Raw genomic sequence first — 17,166 nt, 5'->3', positions numbered from 1 at the left:
ATGGGAAAACTCTGATAGTGGTCATAAGATGAGTTGCCACTGGAGCCTGGGGTTCTGGGGTCAGCTCCAAGACCCCGGAGAAGAGGGTGGGAATTGGAGGAGGAGGCTGTGCCCAGCTGGGCTCTGAGGAGGCACTCAGTGTGTACTTGGCCTGTGTCAGAAGATGCTGGCTTGGTTTATCAATCTTCTCTGACTGCCATAGCAAAATACCATGGTTGGGTGGCTCGAACAGCACACTTTTATTTTTTAACTTTTTATTTTATATTGGAGTATAGTCGGTTAACAATGTTGTGATAGTTTCAGGTGGACAGCAGAGTGATTCCATTATGTATTCTCCCATTTAGAAACAGCATACCTTTTTTTCACACTCTGGAGGTCAGAAGTTCAAGATCAAGGTACAGGCAGTGTTGGTTTCTGGTGGGAATTCTCTTCCTGGCTTGCAGATGGCTGCTGTCTCACTGAGTCCTGATACTGCTTTTCTTCTCTGCATCTCTTCTTATGAGGACTCCTGTCCTATTGGATCAGGCTTCCCAGGCGGCACTAGTGGTAAATAACCTGCCTGCCAATGCAGGAGACATAAGAGACGTGGGTTTGATCCCTGGGTCGGGAAGATCCCCTGGAGGAGGACATGCAATCCACTCCAGTATTCTTGCCTGGAGAATCTCATGGACAGAGGAGCCTGGCGGGCTACAGTCCATGGGGTCACAAAGAGTGGACATGACTGAAGCTACTGAGCACATGTGAGCACACATGTAACTCCTTAAAGACCCTGTCTCCAAGCACAGTCACATGGGGCCTTAGGGTTTCAGCATACACATTTAGGGGGACACAGACATTCAGCCCATCACACCTGGTGGTGCCAGAGACAGATCAGCAGTCAGCATCTACGTGTGCTTTACCTCTTCAGACAGAAAGCAGTGGTGTACTTTCCTGGCGGTCCAGTGGTTAAAACTCTGTGCTTCCAATGCAGAAGTGCAGGTGTGATTCTGATCCCTTGTCGGGGAGCTAGATTCCACATGCCTTGTGGTACAGTAAAAAAAAAAAGTCATGGTTAAGAGTGGGAACTCTGAGGTCAGATTGCCTGGGTTTGTATCCCAGCTTCACCCCTTACTTTCTGCATAAACATGGGCATGTTTCTTAACCTCTTTGGCCTCAAGTTTCCTTATCAGTGAAAGGAGGATAGAGATATTCCAGCCTCAGTAACTAATTGTGTAAATTTTGTGAAATAAAGCATATGAAGCTATTAGTACAGAGAAGGACATGTGGTAAATAATCTGTAAATGTTTGTCAACAATCTAAACCCAAGGAGATGGGTCGTTATTTACTTAAATCTGTTTTAACTGAGTATTCGCCCAGCCCATGTAGCTGCCTGGACCCATTTTAGATGGGGTGTGTGTGTGTGTGTGTGTGTAAGGAGGAGGTGAAACAGATCAATTTAAAGGCACAGGCCCTTCCCTCAATAACCCACAGTTTTCTTAGGGCAATTTATACCCAGGAAACTATTAAAGAGGAACTAGTATATAGTTCAATGTGTAAGGCAATTTCCCTGATGTCACATCCAAGGACTTTCTAGCTCTGCCAGGCCAGGCCTGCTTGCATTTCACTGGGAAGTAAGTTCAACAGGGCACGCCTACAGTTGAAGAAATCTTGGCTTAAACTCCCATCGGGATCTTGTAACCCAAATACTCCCTTTAAGGAGTTTTCTGACTGGAAATTTCCTTTTTCTCACTTATTGTTTTGGTATTGACTTTTGCCTGTAGCTGCATAAAGATATTTCATTTCTATTCTAAATCTATCCAGGAAAGATGCCCTACATCCTTTTCTAACTCACTTTCTTATTAGGGCCACAGAGCAGGGCTGTTAAAAATCTTTCTAGTGCACTTGGTCATTTATTTCACTTTCCTTTTTCCAGGAGTTAAAGCTCGAGTGTATTACAACCTTGGGCAGTTGTATATCTTGTTTTTGCCTCTCACTCCCCCTGCCCCCCACATATCCAGGAAGCTTACTGCCCATCCATTTTATTTCCAATTAGTTAATTAATTATTTGAGCACTTGTTGATAATCTGTAATGGGCCAGCAGGTGAGCTCAGTAGTTCAGTTGTGTTTGAATCTTTGTGACCCCATGGACTGTAGCCCACCAGGCTCCTCTGCTCATGGGATTTTTCAGGCAAGAACACCGGAGTGGGTTGCCATTTCCTCCCCCAGGCGATATCCCCATCCAGGGATCAAACCTACATCTCTTGCATTGGCAGGTGGATTATTTACCACTAGGGCCACCAGGAAAGCCTGTAATGGGCCAGGTATTGTGCTAAGAGGTGAATATGGCAGTCCTTACTCAGACTCTCATGGGAGACAGAAAAGACAACAGATACAGAAGACAGAGACTAGGGGACTTCCCTGGTGGCCCAGTGGCTAAGACTCCACACTCCCAATGTAGGAGACCCAGGCTCTGTCCTTAGACAGAGAACTATTAAAGGATCCCTACATGCCACAACTAAGACCTGGCTCAGCCTAATTAATTAATGAATTTTTAAAAGAAGAGAACGACAGGTCCTATAATGGGTGCTATGAGGAACTGTGTGTGGGGAGGAGCATCCAAATGAAACCAAGCATTCAATGAAGGCTTCCTGATGAGCTGATGCTTGAGCTGAGTTTTATGAGCAGTACTTTCATCGCCAAGAAGCAATGGCAGGAGTCATTGCAATATGAAAGTTTGGAAGCATAAGAGTTTAGATGGTGGCAGAAGACAAGCCTGAAGAGGTGGCCATGATCAGTTTTTGTTACTCATAGTAGAGAGGACATAGTTCTTATTTCTAGATGGGACAACCAAGAGGTTACCTTTGGTCACAAAGTCAGGTGTAGCAGAGCTGGCTGGAGGCTGGGGAAGTTGAGCATAAACCCGGAGCTAGAAGGGGAAGAAAAAAGGAATTCTCATTGCTTCTGCATTTCCATATTTTTCAGGATGGCCTTTCTTCCCTCCTAACTCAACTTCCTTGGCTTAGAAAAATTACCCTTTTATTCTCTTCTGAGGACTCATGACATCTATATTATTACCCCACTTCACAGATGATGATCAACAAGGTTAAGGAACTTTCAAGTAACTGTTCCTGACTCAAGTCCCTCTGTAATGCCAACCAGGACACCTGTCTTTCTGGGGTTCCTGGTCTCTCTGCTGTAATTCCAGGTCAACCGCTCACATCTCTTTCCTGCCTCCTGGAAAGATGAGCTGATTAACCCAGTGGTTGCCTGTGTGATGGAGAAATGGTGCAGGGCTTGGTGTGTGGCAGCAGTGGGCTGGAAAGCCATGGCAACCATGGAGAGGGGATCCAGGGACCCTCAGCTTCCCATGCTCCCCCGCCCTCCCACTCCTGTTTGTTGTCTTCCTGTCTCTGTGTTTATACTCCACCTCGTAATTAAGCAATCAGCTTTTTCTCAGTGATTATTCACAGTTTCAGCTGGCAAAAGTCCCTCGATCTTTGGCTCTATGCCTTCTAGTCAGAATGTCGCCCAGCGCATACACTGATTGCCTAGAAACCCCTGGCTTTGCAGCCAGCTCAAGCAAAGCACCCTCAGATGCAGCTCCCCTGTCTGGCCCAGCCAGGATGACTGTGACCTAAAGCTTTTTCACAGGAAGGCAAGCTTTGTAGATTTTGTCATGATCTGCTTGTACCCACTGGATGTGGGGGTAGGGACAGCTGTCTCCTGTTTTCATCCAGGAGGAGTTCAGCATGTAGGGCTCGCATTGGTATCTCCTTGCAGAACTCACTCTTGGGAATGAAGCACTGGAGAATATATGGTACCAACTGAGAGTAGGCCCCTGGGAGAAGACTTACTAGCCTTCTACCCAGGATATTCAGAAGACGGTTGAACACACGGTCTGCAAGTTCACAGCTGAAATTTCTCACCTGCTTACTAAGTAACTGCAAGGTGGCTTTAATAACCAGGACGTGGAAGCAACCTCAATGTCCACTGACAGATGATTGGATAAAGGAGATGTGGTGTAGCGAAATATCAGCCATAAAAAGGAATGAAATCAGGTCATTTGTAGTGATGTGGATGAACCTAGAGTCTATCATACACAGTGAAGTAAGTCAGAGAAAAACAAATATCGTTCACTAAGGCATATATGTGGAATAGAGACACAGACATAGAGAAGGGACAAAGCAGGGTGGGGTGGGGTGGGATGAACTGGGAGAGTAGCGCTCATGTACATATGCTCCAGTGTGTAATATAGAGAGCTAGTGGGAAGCTGCTGTATAACACAGGGAGGTTGGTTCGGTGCACTGTGATGACCTAGAAGGGTGGGATGAGGCGTGGCGTGGGAAGGATGCTTAGGAGGGAGGGGATGTATGTATCAGTTGCTCAGTCATGTCCCACTCTTTGCCACCCCATGGACTGCAGCATGGTAAGCCTCCCTGTCCATCACCAACTCCGGGAGTTTACCCAAACTCATGTCCATCGAGTCGGTGATGCCATCCAACCATCTCACCCTCTGTCGTCTCCTTTTCCTCCCGCCTTCAATCTTTCCCAGCATCAGGGTCTTTTCCAGTGAGTCAGTTCTTCTGAAGTACTGGAGCTTCAGCTTCAGCATCAGTCCTTCAATGAAGGACTGATTTCCTTTAGGATGGACTGGTATGATCTCCTTGCAGTCCAAGGGACTCTCAAGAGCCTTCTCTAACAGTACAATTCAAAAGCATTTATATATTTAGCTGATTCACTTCTTTGTACAGCAGAAACTAGTACAACATCGTAAAGCAATTATACCTCAATTAAAAAAATATATATATATATAAAAGGTTTACAGTGTGACTATTTTATAGCTGTAAAAAACATTCTTTTTTCTTGGTTCTTCTCTCTCTTCTCCCTTATTTTTACATTTTATCCTCTTCTTTTGACAGTGCAGTCAGCTTCCATTTCTGAGCTTTCTCTCCCTTCCTCCTCCTTTTAATTACACTTTGACAATCCTAGGATCCTTGTGTAATCTGGCCAGGAGTTCAATTTGATTTCCTGCCGTTCCTGTGAGAGGTTACGCTATGATGAAAGAAAAGCATCAGAAACAACTGAGTTATCTTAGGACACATTGCCTGGGCTTCTGCAAGCTCCTTGAGGGCATGTTATATTTTTTAGTACTTTTTATATTTTCTTCATCCCCTCCCCTGTTACTAGTATTAATATTTCAAATGTGTGCATTTAATGAAAGGGTGAACACAGAAGCAAACCAGAGCTAGGGTTTTGTGTCATTCAGAATCTGCATTTGTTGTCCCTAAGAGCGCTGTCTCTAAGTCATTCTTGGGCCCCTCATCATGTCAGAGGTTTTGCTGGTTGATGAGCAAAGAAGTCAGCGATAGGAGTGTGACACCCTTCCTGTTCCACGTGTGGCTCCTCTCTGCGGCTCACACACCAGCAAAACCTGTTACCATCTTCTGCAGGGCCTCTGAGCCACCTTCAGCAAACATTTCTCCTGTATGTCAGCTGCTCCTGTCCCCTGTGGCAGAGGAGGAGGAAAAAATGTGAGTGTGGAGGGGAAAGGGGAAGGATGGTGCGGGGGGTACAAATGAGTCAGAAGCCTTCTTAGAAGAGGACAAGGTACACGAGGTCAGAGAGAAAAGGCCCAGAAATCTACCCATTCAGTCAATATTTATTGAGGATCTACCTTTTGCCAGACGTTGTGGTCAGCTCTGGGAATATAATGGGGCAAAAACAATCCTGCTGTCAAGAATTTGTCTTTTTGTTTGTTTGTTTGTTTTTTGGCCAAGCCACATGACTTTCAGGATCTTAGTTCCCCAACCAGGGGCTGAACCCAGGTCTGGGCAGTGAAAGGTCTGAGTCCTAACTGCTGAACCACCAGGGGATTCCCAAGAATGTGTCTTCTAATTTAGAGGGGAGTAACAATTTTTGATGGGTGCACAGATCATCTGGGCATCTTGCTGTGATGAAGATTCTGACTCAGTAGGTCTGAGTTGAGCCTGAGACCATGCATCTCTAACAAGCTCCAAGGTGATGCCCAGCCTGGACAGTTGGTTCATGGCCAACATGTTGAATGCCAAGGAGCAAGAGGAGAAGGCGAGTCTTGAAGGGGCTGAAAATCCTGGTGAGAGGAGGAGAGCCCAAATGGAGTCAGCAGCTAAATTGGACAGGAGAACAGTTTTGATTCAAAGGAGGGGAAAGCATTTGAGGAGTCATGGAAGCAGTAAGCAGAAATGGGTAAAAAGACAGAGAGTGAGAAGGCCAGAGATGATTCTGTACAAATCTTCCTTCCAGTCTTCCCTTCCCCTTCTCACTTCTTCTCCTGCCTCTGTGTCCAGTGAGCCCATCAGGGAGCCAGAACACACTGATGAGATGTGGGGTCCTGTGTCAGCTCTATAATGAGAAAAGTCTGTCCAATCAAGCGTGGGGTCAGTGGCTCTGTCACCTGAGCTCATTGCTGTTGACGAAGTGCATCACTGACACGGGGAAGGAGAGATCTCATCCGTTTATGTCTGCGTCTGACCAGTCCTGTCTTCCTAGAGCCCTTTGCTCTTTCTCTCCCTTGCCTTCCAGGTGGACTTTCTCTGCATCTCTTGCTCTCATCAGCAAATTACACAGTTGTCACTAGAGAAGGAACAGCAGGCAGAAGGGGAAAAGGTCAAGGTTAACTGTGTCAGCAGTGAGGAACGTGGCAGCTCCAGAGGTTTCCAAAACAGCCTTCCCCTAAAGTAGAATACAGGAGGGCTGCCTTCCCTCTGCTCCTGAAATGACAGCTCTGAAGGCTGGTGGAGACGGTTTAGACGAGAGGCAGGGATTCTACAAGGGCAGGAGGTGTCAGGTCTGTGACTGACCATGTGGTCATCGCAGGGTCTAGAAAGATCAGGGGGATTTTCATTTCTCTTGGGGGTCCTGGGCGTGTGACCCCACACAGAGGACACTCGAGGTTACTTCCTCCTCCTTCTTTTTAAAAATATTTATTTATTTATTTTTGACCGTGCTGGGTCTTCGCTGCTGCTCACGGGCTTTCACTAGCTGCGGCGAGCAGGGGCTGCTCTCTAGTTGCAGTGTGAGGGCTTCTCGTTGCAGTGGTTTCTCCTGTTTCAGAGCACGGGCTCTAGGCATTTGGGCTTCAGTAGTTGCAGCTTGAAGGCTCTAGAGCGAAGGCTCAGTAGTTGTGGCGCGTGGGTTTAGCTGCCCCGTGGCATGTGGGATCTTCTCGGATCAGGGATTGAGCTTGTGTCTCCTGTATTGGCAGGTGAATTCTTAACCGCTGGACCACCAGGGAAACCCTATTTCCTCCTTCTGATGCTGGATTTCTCCTACCTGCATTATTTGGGGGATGGTCAGGGATCCTTCGCCAGCCACAGGACTGCCGAATCCTTGTTCCCTGGTCAGGACTTGAGTTCCCTGGTGTAGGAACATGTTCCCTGGAGGGGCTTCAGTGGTTGGACACCTGGTCCTGAGCACGATCCTACTGTACGCTCTGCTCCAACTGCTGAGGTGGGGCCCCTGGTCCCAGCAGTGGGCTCTCTGGGCTCAGGATCCAGATCATCACCGAGGACAGTACTCTTTAGTCCCTGCTACCGACCCCTGTCCTTCTCCTTAGGAACGCAGGGCAGGAGTCAACCTACAGATGCAGGATTCCCTCTGTCCATGAGCCAGACTCTGAGTCAGGAATCCCGGGGGCCACGGAGAAGCATGAGATTTCATCCTTACGTCAGCAACTCAGGAATATTCAGCCTGCCGGAAAAGACCAGTCAGACTCGCTAATAGACAAAATCCAACAAAATCCAATAGGCCACGAACCCTACACGGGGGTGAGCTGCCGTCAGCACTTGAGTGCCTGGGGGTGGAGCCAGCTCTGGCATGAAGGATGCAGATGACCCCTGGATCATAGTACTTCGCTGCTGTCAACCAGCTGTCAGTTTAAGGCCTTCAAGCCCCTTGACGTGTAGATGAAATTGCTTTGAAAAGGCTCCTAATTCCATGGATTATTAAAGTGAAAGATTTTGCCAAGATTCTGACTAATCTCTAAAGCAGTGGATAGATAGACTTTTGGCAAAGCGAAATCTATATCGTCCTCACTTCCTTTGCCTCTTGGATTCTATTTTCCTTGAAGGACATCTCCGTCTCTCTCCATGTTAATGCCAATGTGAAACTTGGATCATTTTAAAGTCCTTTCCCTCCAGCTTAAAAAAAAAAAAATCACTCTTTCTAATTACTGTGCTTTGGGTGGGTTGTTCTACAGACCTTGGACAGTGTCACTGGGCAAAACAGACCTGCCATTTCTAGGCTCCCTTTTTCTCCTCCAACTTTCCCACTCCCCATCTCACCCCCTGTCTCTGAGGCCTCCTAGCCCCACTTCCATCCTCAGAGCAGCCTCCCCTTCCTTAGAGTCTGATGCCATTTAATTTCCAGGTATAAGAAGAAGGACCTCATTCCTCTCTGAAGAAGGAGATCTTCCTGACCCAGGGATTGAACCAGTACCTCCTGAATTGCAGGTGGATTCCTTGGTGAGCTACCAAGGAAGCCAGAGCACTGCTACTGTATCAGAAATTTATTGCATAGAATTGGCTTGTGCAATTCCATGGGGACTGGCCACTTGAGTGAGAAATCCACAGGGTGGGCTGTCTGGTGGGCAGGCCAGAACTCTTAGATATGGGTTGGAGTTCTGGCCACAGATGGAATGTCTTCAACCAGGAAGTCCCAGGTCTGCTTTTCAGGCCTTTCAAATGATAGAATCAGGGCCACCCAGATCATCGAGGTGATCCTTCATTGCTCAAAGTTAGCTGATTGTGGACTTCAATCTCATTTACAAAATGTCTTTGCAGCAACACACAGGCTAGTGTTTGAGTGAATAACTGGATATTGTTGTCTAGCCAAGTGTGACACATAAAACCAACTGTCATATCCACAAAACTGCGAATTCCTGAAGGCAGGGGCCATGATGCCATCTCTCACTCACAGGCCTGGCATCAAGCTGCCACCAGGCAGGCACTCAGTTACTACTTGTTCAATGAATGTATCGGTGGAGGTCAGATTACAGAGCCCTAGAGGACCCTTTGAAGTAGGTTGAGTTTTATCCTAAAGGCAGTGGGGAGTCATTGCAGGACCCAGAGCAGGAATGGACGGGATGTCAAAACCTTGAGGAGAGAGCTCCTCTCTGAGAAAGAGAGGAATGAACCCTGAGGCCTGTATCCCTCATGAGTGGATTGCTCCTGCTTGGGAGACATTTCTCTCCAGTTCTTTCTAAAGGGTAGAGACTCCCCAGGGAGTGTATTCCAGACAGGCTGCTAATTTTAGTCCTCTGTCTTTTTCCAAGAGCAAAACCAAACCATGATATTTTACCCTAAAATTACACCCGGAGTTTTGAGGAGAGTGAGTTCTCCTGTGCGGCCGAGGCAGAGCAGTCCCTCTTAAATGTGAACCTGGGAGCTCCTTTCTTGTGGCTTCTTCTCTGGGGATAGGGGTAGTTAGGTCATTCCCATTGGGGGCTGGTTCATGACTGGGACAAGGCGGCCGACGGGCACACAGACCCCACGTACAGAGAGGAAGTGAGCACAGAGGCCAGACCCTCTGGAGTCCTTGCCCTCAAGTCTTCTCTCCAGATGAATCAGCTGTGCTACAGTAGACTTGAAGCAAGGGCCCCCTCACATCTTTCTTTTTTAAATAAATTATCTATTTATTTTTGGCTGTGCTGTATCTTCGAAGCTGCGCGGGCTTTTCTCTCATTGTAGCAAGTGGAGGCGACTCTTTGTTGCACTGAGCGGACGTCTCACTATGGTGGCTTCTCTTTTTGCAGAGCAGGGGCTCTGGGACACGGGGGCTTCAGTAGTTGCAGCTCCCGGGCTCTAGAACACAGGCTCAATCATTGTGGGGTATGTGCTTAGATGCTCAGTGGCATGTGGGATCTGCTCAGACCAGGGCTCGAACCTGTGTCCCCCGCATTGGCAGGTGGATTCTTCACCACTGAGCTACCAGGGAAGCCCAGCTCTTCCCATCTTGATCAGAAAGCAAAGAACAAGATATCTAACTTATTGGTGTACCTCCAAGCCCCTGCACAACCTCCATGGCCTCAGAGCCTCAGGACAAGCCCATCAGAAAGTCCCTGGCTGCTGGTGGAGAGCCAGGGAGGCTGCGGGCAGAGTCGTGTCCTGCGTGCTGCACAGAGAACTCACCTGGCCCAGGATGGAGCCAGACTGAAGGCCACCGGCAACCTTGATCACAGACAAGTGTATTTATTTCTTCTTTCAAAGCTCTGATGAGTGAGCTCTCACCTAGAAACATCATTTTGGCTTTTTTTAAGCCCAGGACTACCCCAAACTAGGCAAATTCAGTTCCAGTTAGATCAACCAGGATTTACTACACCCCTTTCATGCCTTTCCTTGTGCATACAATGATGAGTGGGCCAGATATGGTCTGCTGTCCTCAAGGAACACTGAAGAGTTGGAAAGACAGATAATACAGACCATGATGATAGAGAATGGTCCAGGCAAGGCTAAAGATGGGCCCAGGCTGCCAGGAGGCAGGCACGGAATCCACTATGGCTGGAACAGACTTTCTAGAGGTGGACTGAGTGTTGGAGGGAGAGGAAGAGTTTCCCGGTGAGGAAGAGGATGGAGTGAAGCAGAGGACAGAAAGGCATTCAAGGCAAGGGGACTAGAAATATGCAAAGTCACAGAGCTGCAAACAGCCTGGCATGAGGCAGAAAATGAGACTAGACTGATGTTGCTGGAAGGTAAAGTGTGAGCCCACATGCAAGCGTCCTGGCCTTTATCTGGGGAAGGGAGTGTCATGGTCAGACTTTGCTCACGGATACTTCTGTCTACAATGTGGACGAGTGGAAAATGGTTTAGAAGTAAGTAACACAAGAAGCAGTGAGGACTAACTCCGTTGTGTAGGTGAAAGCCAATGTGTCCTTGACCTTAGTGAAGAGAGGGCCGATTAAACAAACATTTGAGAGAAATTATCAAGCCTTAAAGATTTGGACACCATTTTGAAATATTTGATGTTTGAAATTCTTTCTTCTATCTAGCCTAAATCCTCCCCAATGTGACGTAAGCATGTTCTCTAGCATGGATATTTAATCTTCCCAGTGAGTGCTACCTCTTCACAGTTTCAGGGAAGTCTAGAGCTGAGACCCTCAATGTAACCTCCTTTCTACTCTGTTGAATCTGATGCTTGTCTCTGATTCACTAGAATGTGTCAAGTATAGCTGTGTGGGAAACCCTGGCTTAGTGCCTCTAAGAGCCCCTGAACCCTCTCCCAATTCTCTCATCCCACGCTTGGCTTCTCAGTAGAGCTCTTTGCAGTGTCAGATGAGTGTGCCTGCAGTGTCCCTTCAGAGTGAGGAGGGAGCAGGATTCCATCAGGTCGATTAGCTGCCTAAATTAGGGTGCTGAAGCCCCAGTTAGCACTTGTGTGCACGCTCAGTTGCTTCAGTCGTGTCCTACTCTTTGCAACCCTATAGACTATAGCCGGCCAGGCTCCTCTGTCCATGAATTTTCCAGGTAAGAATATTGGAGTGGGTTGCCACTTCCTCCTTCAGGGATTCTTCCCTGCCCAGGGACTGAACTCCGTCTCTCACATCTCCTGCCTTGGCAGGCAGGTTCTTTACCACTAGTGCCACCTATTAGCATGTCTGCCAAAATCCCCATGTGCCATGCAGGTCAAAGCCTTATCCTTGGTCAGCATCTTTTGCTCATGTGTTGGGGAACTGATAATACTCTTGCTGCATGATTCTCACTGGAATTTGATGGATCCAGAATGTGCCTATAGAAGGCTAGTGTTCAGGTAGGGCAACCCACATGGTGTGGGCTGCTGGGACAATGGGCTTGATTGGACAGTTTCAATGTCATCTTCTGAACCCCTGCCCCCCTCTCTGTCCCTCTCTTGCTTGGGAGTCTCTGGAGCTGAAGGTGGGAGGTATCCAATAAAGCACCTGGACCCTCTGAGATGCCCTCATCACCAGATATGTGAAGGAGGCCGAGACCACAGTGTTCAGAGCTCACTCCTCTCCACCAGGAAGGTGCCTCCCCTCTCCCCGCAGCCCCCATCCCCAAGAAGCGGAGGGCTGATGCTTACAGAGCTGCTCCCATCTGGTGCTAATTAAAGCTCTGGGCTAGTAAAGTATCTGTTCATCTTCCTGGGAAGCAAACAGTGAGATATAAAGGTAATGCTTTATGGAGGGGGCTGAGAGCTAAGCAGGCAGCCCTGGGCTACTTAATGCAGTGCCTCACAGCCAAACAGTAAGGAAATTGGGCTTCTGAGAATTTCCTGAGAAACTGAAAGCTTCTTTTTAAATAGCAAGGAGATATTCTGACAGTGGGGCGGAGACTTCTCAGATGCCATGCCTTTTTTAGGGGCATTGAGTCTCACTTCTGAAGGACCCACCCACCTCTGCATCTAGAGTTGGGGACCCTCTTTATGGGGAGCCTCGTATGGTCTTTAACTCCAGATGCTCAGCATCCCTTTGCGCACATGAAGGTGAAGGGGGTGTATTTCAGCAGGAACGAGAGGAATGCTGAGGGAACATCACAGGATACGCTTTCCTTACTCTAGAGGAGCTTTCATTGTTGTTTAGTCGCTAAGTCATGTCTGACTCTTTGTGACCTCATGGACTATAGCCCACTGGCTCCTCTGTCCATGGGATTTTTCAGGCAAGAATACTGGAGTGGGTTGCCATTCCCTTCTCCAGGGGATCTTCTTGAGCCAGGGATTGAACCCAGGTCTCCTGAACTGTAGGCGGACTCTCGCGTCTGAGCTACCATGGAAGCCTGAGGAGTGTTAGATGACTTCTAAGGATAATCTCTTTATTTCCCGTGCAGCTGTTCTCAATCATCTTTCCACTCTAGAGTATGGTGGTGATATTGAGATGTGGGAGGTAACCCTCTGGCACTGGGAAAAGAAGGATCAGTGGAGTGGGCGTGAGAGGTGGAAATGAAGACATCAGCCTGAGCTCTGCTTAACTGGACATCTGAATGCCCACCAGAGGTCATCACCACCACTGAGTCCCACCACAGTGCAATAAAAATGACCTCCAAGCACTTTCTCCCTCTCTTGTTGCATCTTTTTGTCTCATTCAAGACTCAAAATCCTGATGGAAAATACATGATAGGCTGAGTTTAAGTTAATGTCTGTGCAGGTAGTCTACAACCAAGGACTCAGCCCCTTGGCTTTCCTTGGGAGGTGGCCAGTGAAAAGGGAACTTAAACATTATCCTCTGTTATGATTTCACAAGATAAGGAAAAGGAAAGTCCACCTACGTCATTTGGGACATGCAGCAGAAAACACTAGCTAATCAACAAAATTCTTTCCTCTTATTCCTGGGCAGAATTGGACTGTGTTTTCCAGCCTCCTTTGCAGTTGGGTGCAGCCATGTGACTGAGTTCTAACCAGTGAATATGAGGGGGGAGTGATGCTATTCTGCATTTATCACTTCCAGGCATGTGCTTCTTCCTTTCCCATCTGGTGGCCACAGTGAAGGTCACCCAATGTCATCTTGAGAGCCATACATTAGAGACAGCAGATCATAAGAGGAAAGGAGCTTAGATCTCTGAATTACCTTCTGGAGGAGAGGTGCCTATAATGACTGTTAGGTGGAAAAGAAGCATGTTCATTATGTTAAGTCATTGAAGTTTTGAGGTTTCACTGTTGTAGCTGATATTACTTTAAATGAACGTAGGGTGCTATTAGGAAGAAAGATGGAAGTCAGACAGTAAAACAATTTATGCATCTCCACCTGGAAGAGAAGCAAGGTCTATAAGTGTGGTTGATTGATTGATAAGTCTATCAGTCTATAAATCTGATTGATATCAATCAGACTGTAGAAGGCCTTGAAGGCCTAGATATCCAATGATAAGCCTAAGAATTTCATGTGAAGAGTTGACTCATTGGAAAAAGACTCTGATGCTGGGAGGGATTGGGGGCAGGAGGAGAAGGGGACGACAGAGGATGAGATGGCTGGATGGCATCACCGACTCGATGGACATGAGTTTGAGTGAACTCCGGGAGTTGGTGATGGACAGGGAGGCCTGGTGTGCTGCGATTCATGGGGTCACAAAGAGTCGGACACGACTGAGTGACTTAACTGAACTGAACTGAACTTGGGCATCATAACACCAATTGTCAGAGTGAAGCAGTGCTCTCTGAAGGTAAGGTGGCCTCCTGTAGAATGGTTGAGACAGCTTTAATTTTAAAAACATATATATATGTATATGTATATTTAAAAGACGTGCTTATTTATTTATTTTTGGCTGTTCTGGGTCTTCACTGCTATGCACGGGCTTTCTCTAGTTGTGGTGAGTGGGGCTACCGTCTCGTTGCGAAGCACAGTCTTCTCACAGCAGTGGCTTCTCTCTTTACGGAGCACAGACTCTAGGTGCAAGGGCTTCAGTACTTGCGGTTTGCAGGCTCTAGACACTGGCTCTGGCTCAGTAGTTGTGGCACATGGGGTTAGTGCAAGGCATATGGGATGTCCCAGGACCAGGGATCAAACCTATGCCCCCTGCATTAGCAAGCGGATTCTTAACCACTGGACCACCAGGGAAGCCCAGACAGCTTTTATTAACCCTCCAAGAGGTGCATGTCTTAGGCAAGCAAGAATATCAGCAATTCATTCATTTGATTTGACAACTTGGGGTTGACCCCAAGAGGGTGAAAAGGGGCCACTGGTCAGGGCCATCAAGGCGATGCTTTAGAATGTGCCAGCTCCTCAATGGCCTAGGATTCCCTATGCATATTATTTTTGCTTCTTTGATCACAGTTACAGAAAGAGGACTGGACTGGGAGTCAGGGAAACTGGGGTCAAGTCCTTGTTCTGTCACAGTGATTGTATGGCTGGAGGGAGTGTTTTCACATCTCTGAGCTGTAACATGAAGGTGCTGGGCCAGATGGATGCTCAGTGATTTTTTCCTTCCCATTCTATCATTCTGCCAAGATGGATTTCTAAACATAATGCAGAACTCTGTCCCAGGGAGGTAAATAGGCAGGCACCTGGTTCTGTGCAGTACCTCCTTGGATGCAATGATCCATGCTGCCCCAGAACTTGGGTCCCCAAACCTTCCATTTGGCGGCATTCCTGAGCTTTCCCCCTGGGCACCTGAGGAATTGCAGAAGAGGGAGGCAACTTTGTCTTAGAAGAGCTTGAATTGGATGTGAATCTCTTGACGCCTAATTGTGCCTTAATGGGTTAGGAAATGGATTGGTATTTATGAATATGCCAATTTAGGGGGTGGGGGATAATGATGTAAATAAATTCCACGAGGAAAAACCAAACCTTCTGGGTCTAATCAAGTCTGCAGGTGGCTGAGGTTTTGATTGCTGAGTTTTTTGTGCTCTAAGGCATCCTTACTGCAACTGAGCCTGTGCTTTCAGGAACGGGCACGGATGGATGGGAGAGAGCCGAGAGGCCTCTGCTGTTGAGTTAGGATGGGTACAGGAGCTGAGAAGGAATCGGAAAGTCTCCTACTTTAATGCCATCCACCTTCCCAGGTCACCACCCCTCCCATCTCCCGAGACACAAGGGGCTGAAGTGGTCCTGGGAGGCCCATCCTGGGACTGTGCCAGCCTGAAGCAAAGAAACTGCTGTTCTCTCAAGAGTCTTTGCCTTCTGCATCTTCCCCCCTCCCAGCCAGTAGCAGTACGTTCTCTCGGGGCTTCTCCCCTCAGCATTGTCTTACTGTGTTTATCCTCAGGCACTGTTGGGGTGTCTCTTCCGGCTTCTTTGTCAGTTTTAGGGTTATTCTGCCACAGGAGATTTTGCTGTGGGATTAAAGGCTAAGAATGTGTGAATCTTGGTCAGGCAGGAAGCAACCCAAGTCTAGGCTTTAAAATAATTTTCTGATTTTAGAAGTATATGTGTGTGTGTGTGTACTGGGAAGCAGGGGCGTGAGAAGAGCAGTGGCAGCCGGGAGAAGCAGAGGTCAGGGAAGTGTATTCTTTCTCTAGGGCTACTGTGATAAAGTACCACAAGCTGGGTACAATAGACATGTATTCTCTCACAGTGCTGGAGGCTGGACATCCAAAATGAAGGGCTTGGCAGGGAGCGCTTTCTCTGAAGGCTGTAGGGGAGGATCCTTCTAGTCCCTTGGTGGTTGCCAGCATTCCTTGGTGTTCTTGGCTTGCAGACATGTCACACCAATCTCTGCCCTCATCTTCACATGCTGTGATGGGCCTATGTTTAATTTACCCTCTTTTTATAAGGACTCTGCTGCTGCTGCTAAGTCGCTTCAGTCGTGTCCGACTCTGTGAGACCCCATGGACTGCAGCCTACCAGGCTCCTCTGTCCATGGGATTTTCCAGGCAACAGTACTGGAGTGGGTTGCCATTGCCTTCTCCGATAAGGACTCTAGTCATTAGATTAGAGACCACCCACACTAATCCTGTAATTTCCAATCATCTTAACTTGGTTATATCTGCAAAGATCCTACTTCCAAAAAAGGCCACATTCACAGGTAGCAAGGGTCAGGATTGAAATATATTTGGGGATGGGGATACAATTCAATCCACATTCACTTAAGGAAGAAGGTGCCTACTTAAGTAGGGTTCTCACCAGTTAAATCCTTTGAATAAGGTGGAACCTAACCGGCTGATCTTTTATTTCACATAGGTGTTAATAGCAAACAATTTCCTGGTGACAGCTCTTCATATCTCTTTCCTCAAGGAGTCATTCAAAATGAACAGGAGCTAGAAAAGTCAGAGAGGAAGCTACTCTCCTGGTTGTTGTTGTTTGCTGAAGAAAATTCTCATGAGTAAGAACTGAAAGGTGAGTGGCTGGTTCTTCTATGTGTCCATTTTTTCCTTCATTCTCTCTGGTGTTCCATGGCTTACTTTTGGTCATGACATTTACTCAAAAAGAATCTGGTCCCTGAAGACAAGAGCCAAGTCTCAAATTACCTGCATTTCTGAAGCACATACATAACCTAGAGCTAGATAGACACAGAGTGGATTCTCCATGCCTGTGAAAGGATAGATTTATTTTCAATTCTTTCCACTCCTGTTCCCATTGTGCCTATGGAGTCATTCTCTTCTCTCTGCCTGAAGGATAAAGGTTCTGGAGTCTTCAAGCCACATCTAGGGCCTTCCTGTGCATGACCCCTGGGGTCAAGGGGAGCTATGGGAGGGGATGGTTTGAATCTGGTCCCATTATTAATATGATGCTGCACTCCTCAAATGCCTCAGAAAGTATATATTTGAGGC

At 47.4% G+C, this 17,166-nt stretch overlaps 1 long non-coding RNA gene across 1 annotated transcript in view; it reads right to left on the bottom strand.

Annotated features, from left to right (window-relative positions):
• Positions 1-283: 283 nt before the first annotated feature.
• LOC139176420 (uncharacterized) overlaps positions 284-17,166 on the bottom strand; it is a 43,751-nt gene continuing 26,868 nt past the window's right edge. Inside the window, exons 2-3 of the long non-coding RNA XR_011560888.1 lie at positions 2,839-2,905; positions 284-1,020 (exon numbers count right to left, since the gene is read on the bottom strand). This is a non-coding gene — a long non-coding RNA (uncharacterized lncRNA). The remainder of the gene's footprint in view (positions 1,021-2,838; positions 2,906-17,166) is intronic.

This window comes from Bos indicus, chromosome 16, assembly GCF_029378745.1.
Source record: "Bos indicus isolate NIAB-ARS_2022 breed Sahiwal x Tharparkar chromosome 16, NIAB-ARS_B.indTharparkar_mat_pri_1.0, whole genome shotgun sequence".
Taxonomy (NCBI): Eukaryota; Metazoa; Chordata; class Mammalia; order Artiodactyla; family Bovidae; genus Bos; species Bos indicus.
Note: the sequence above shows the minus strand (reverse complement) of the source record. Positions and strands in the feature narration are given on the sequence as shown.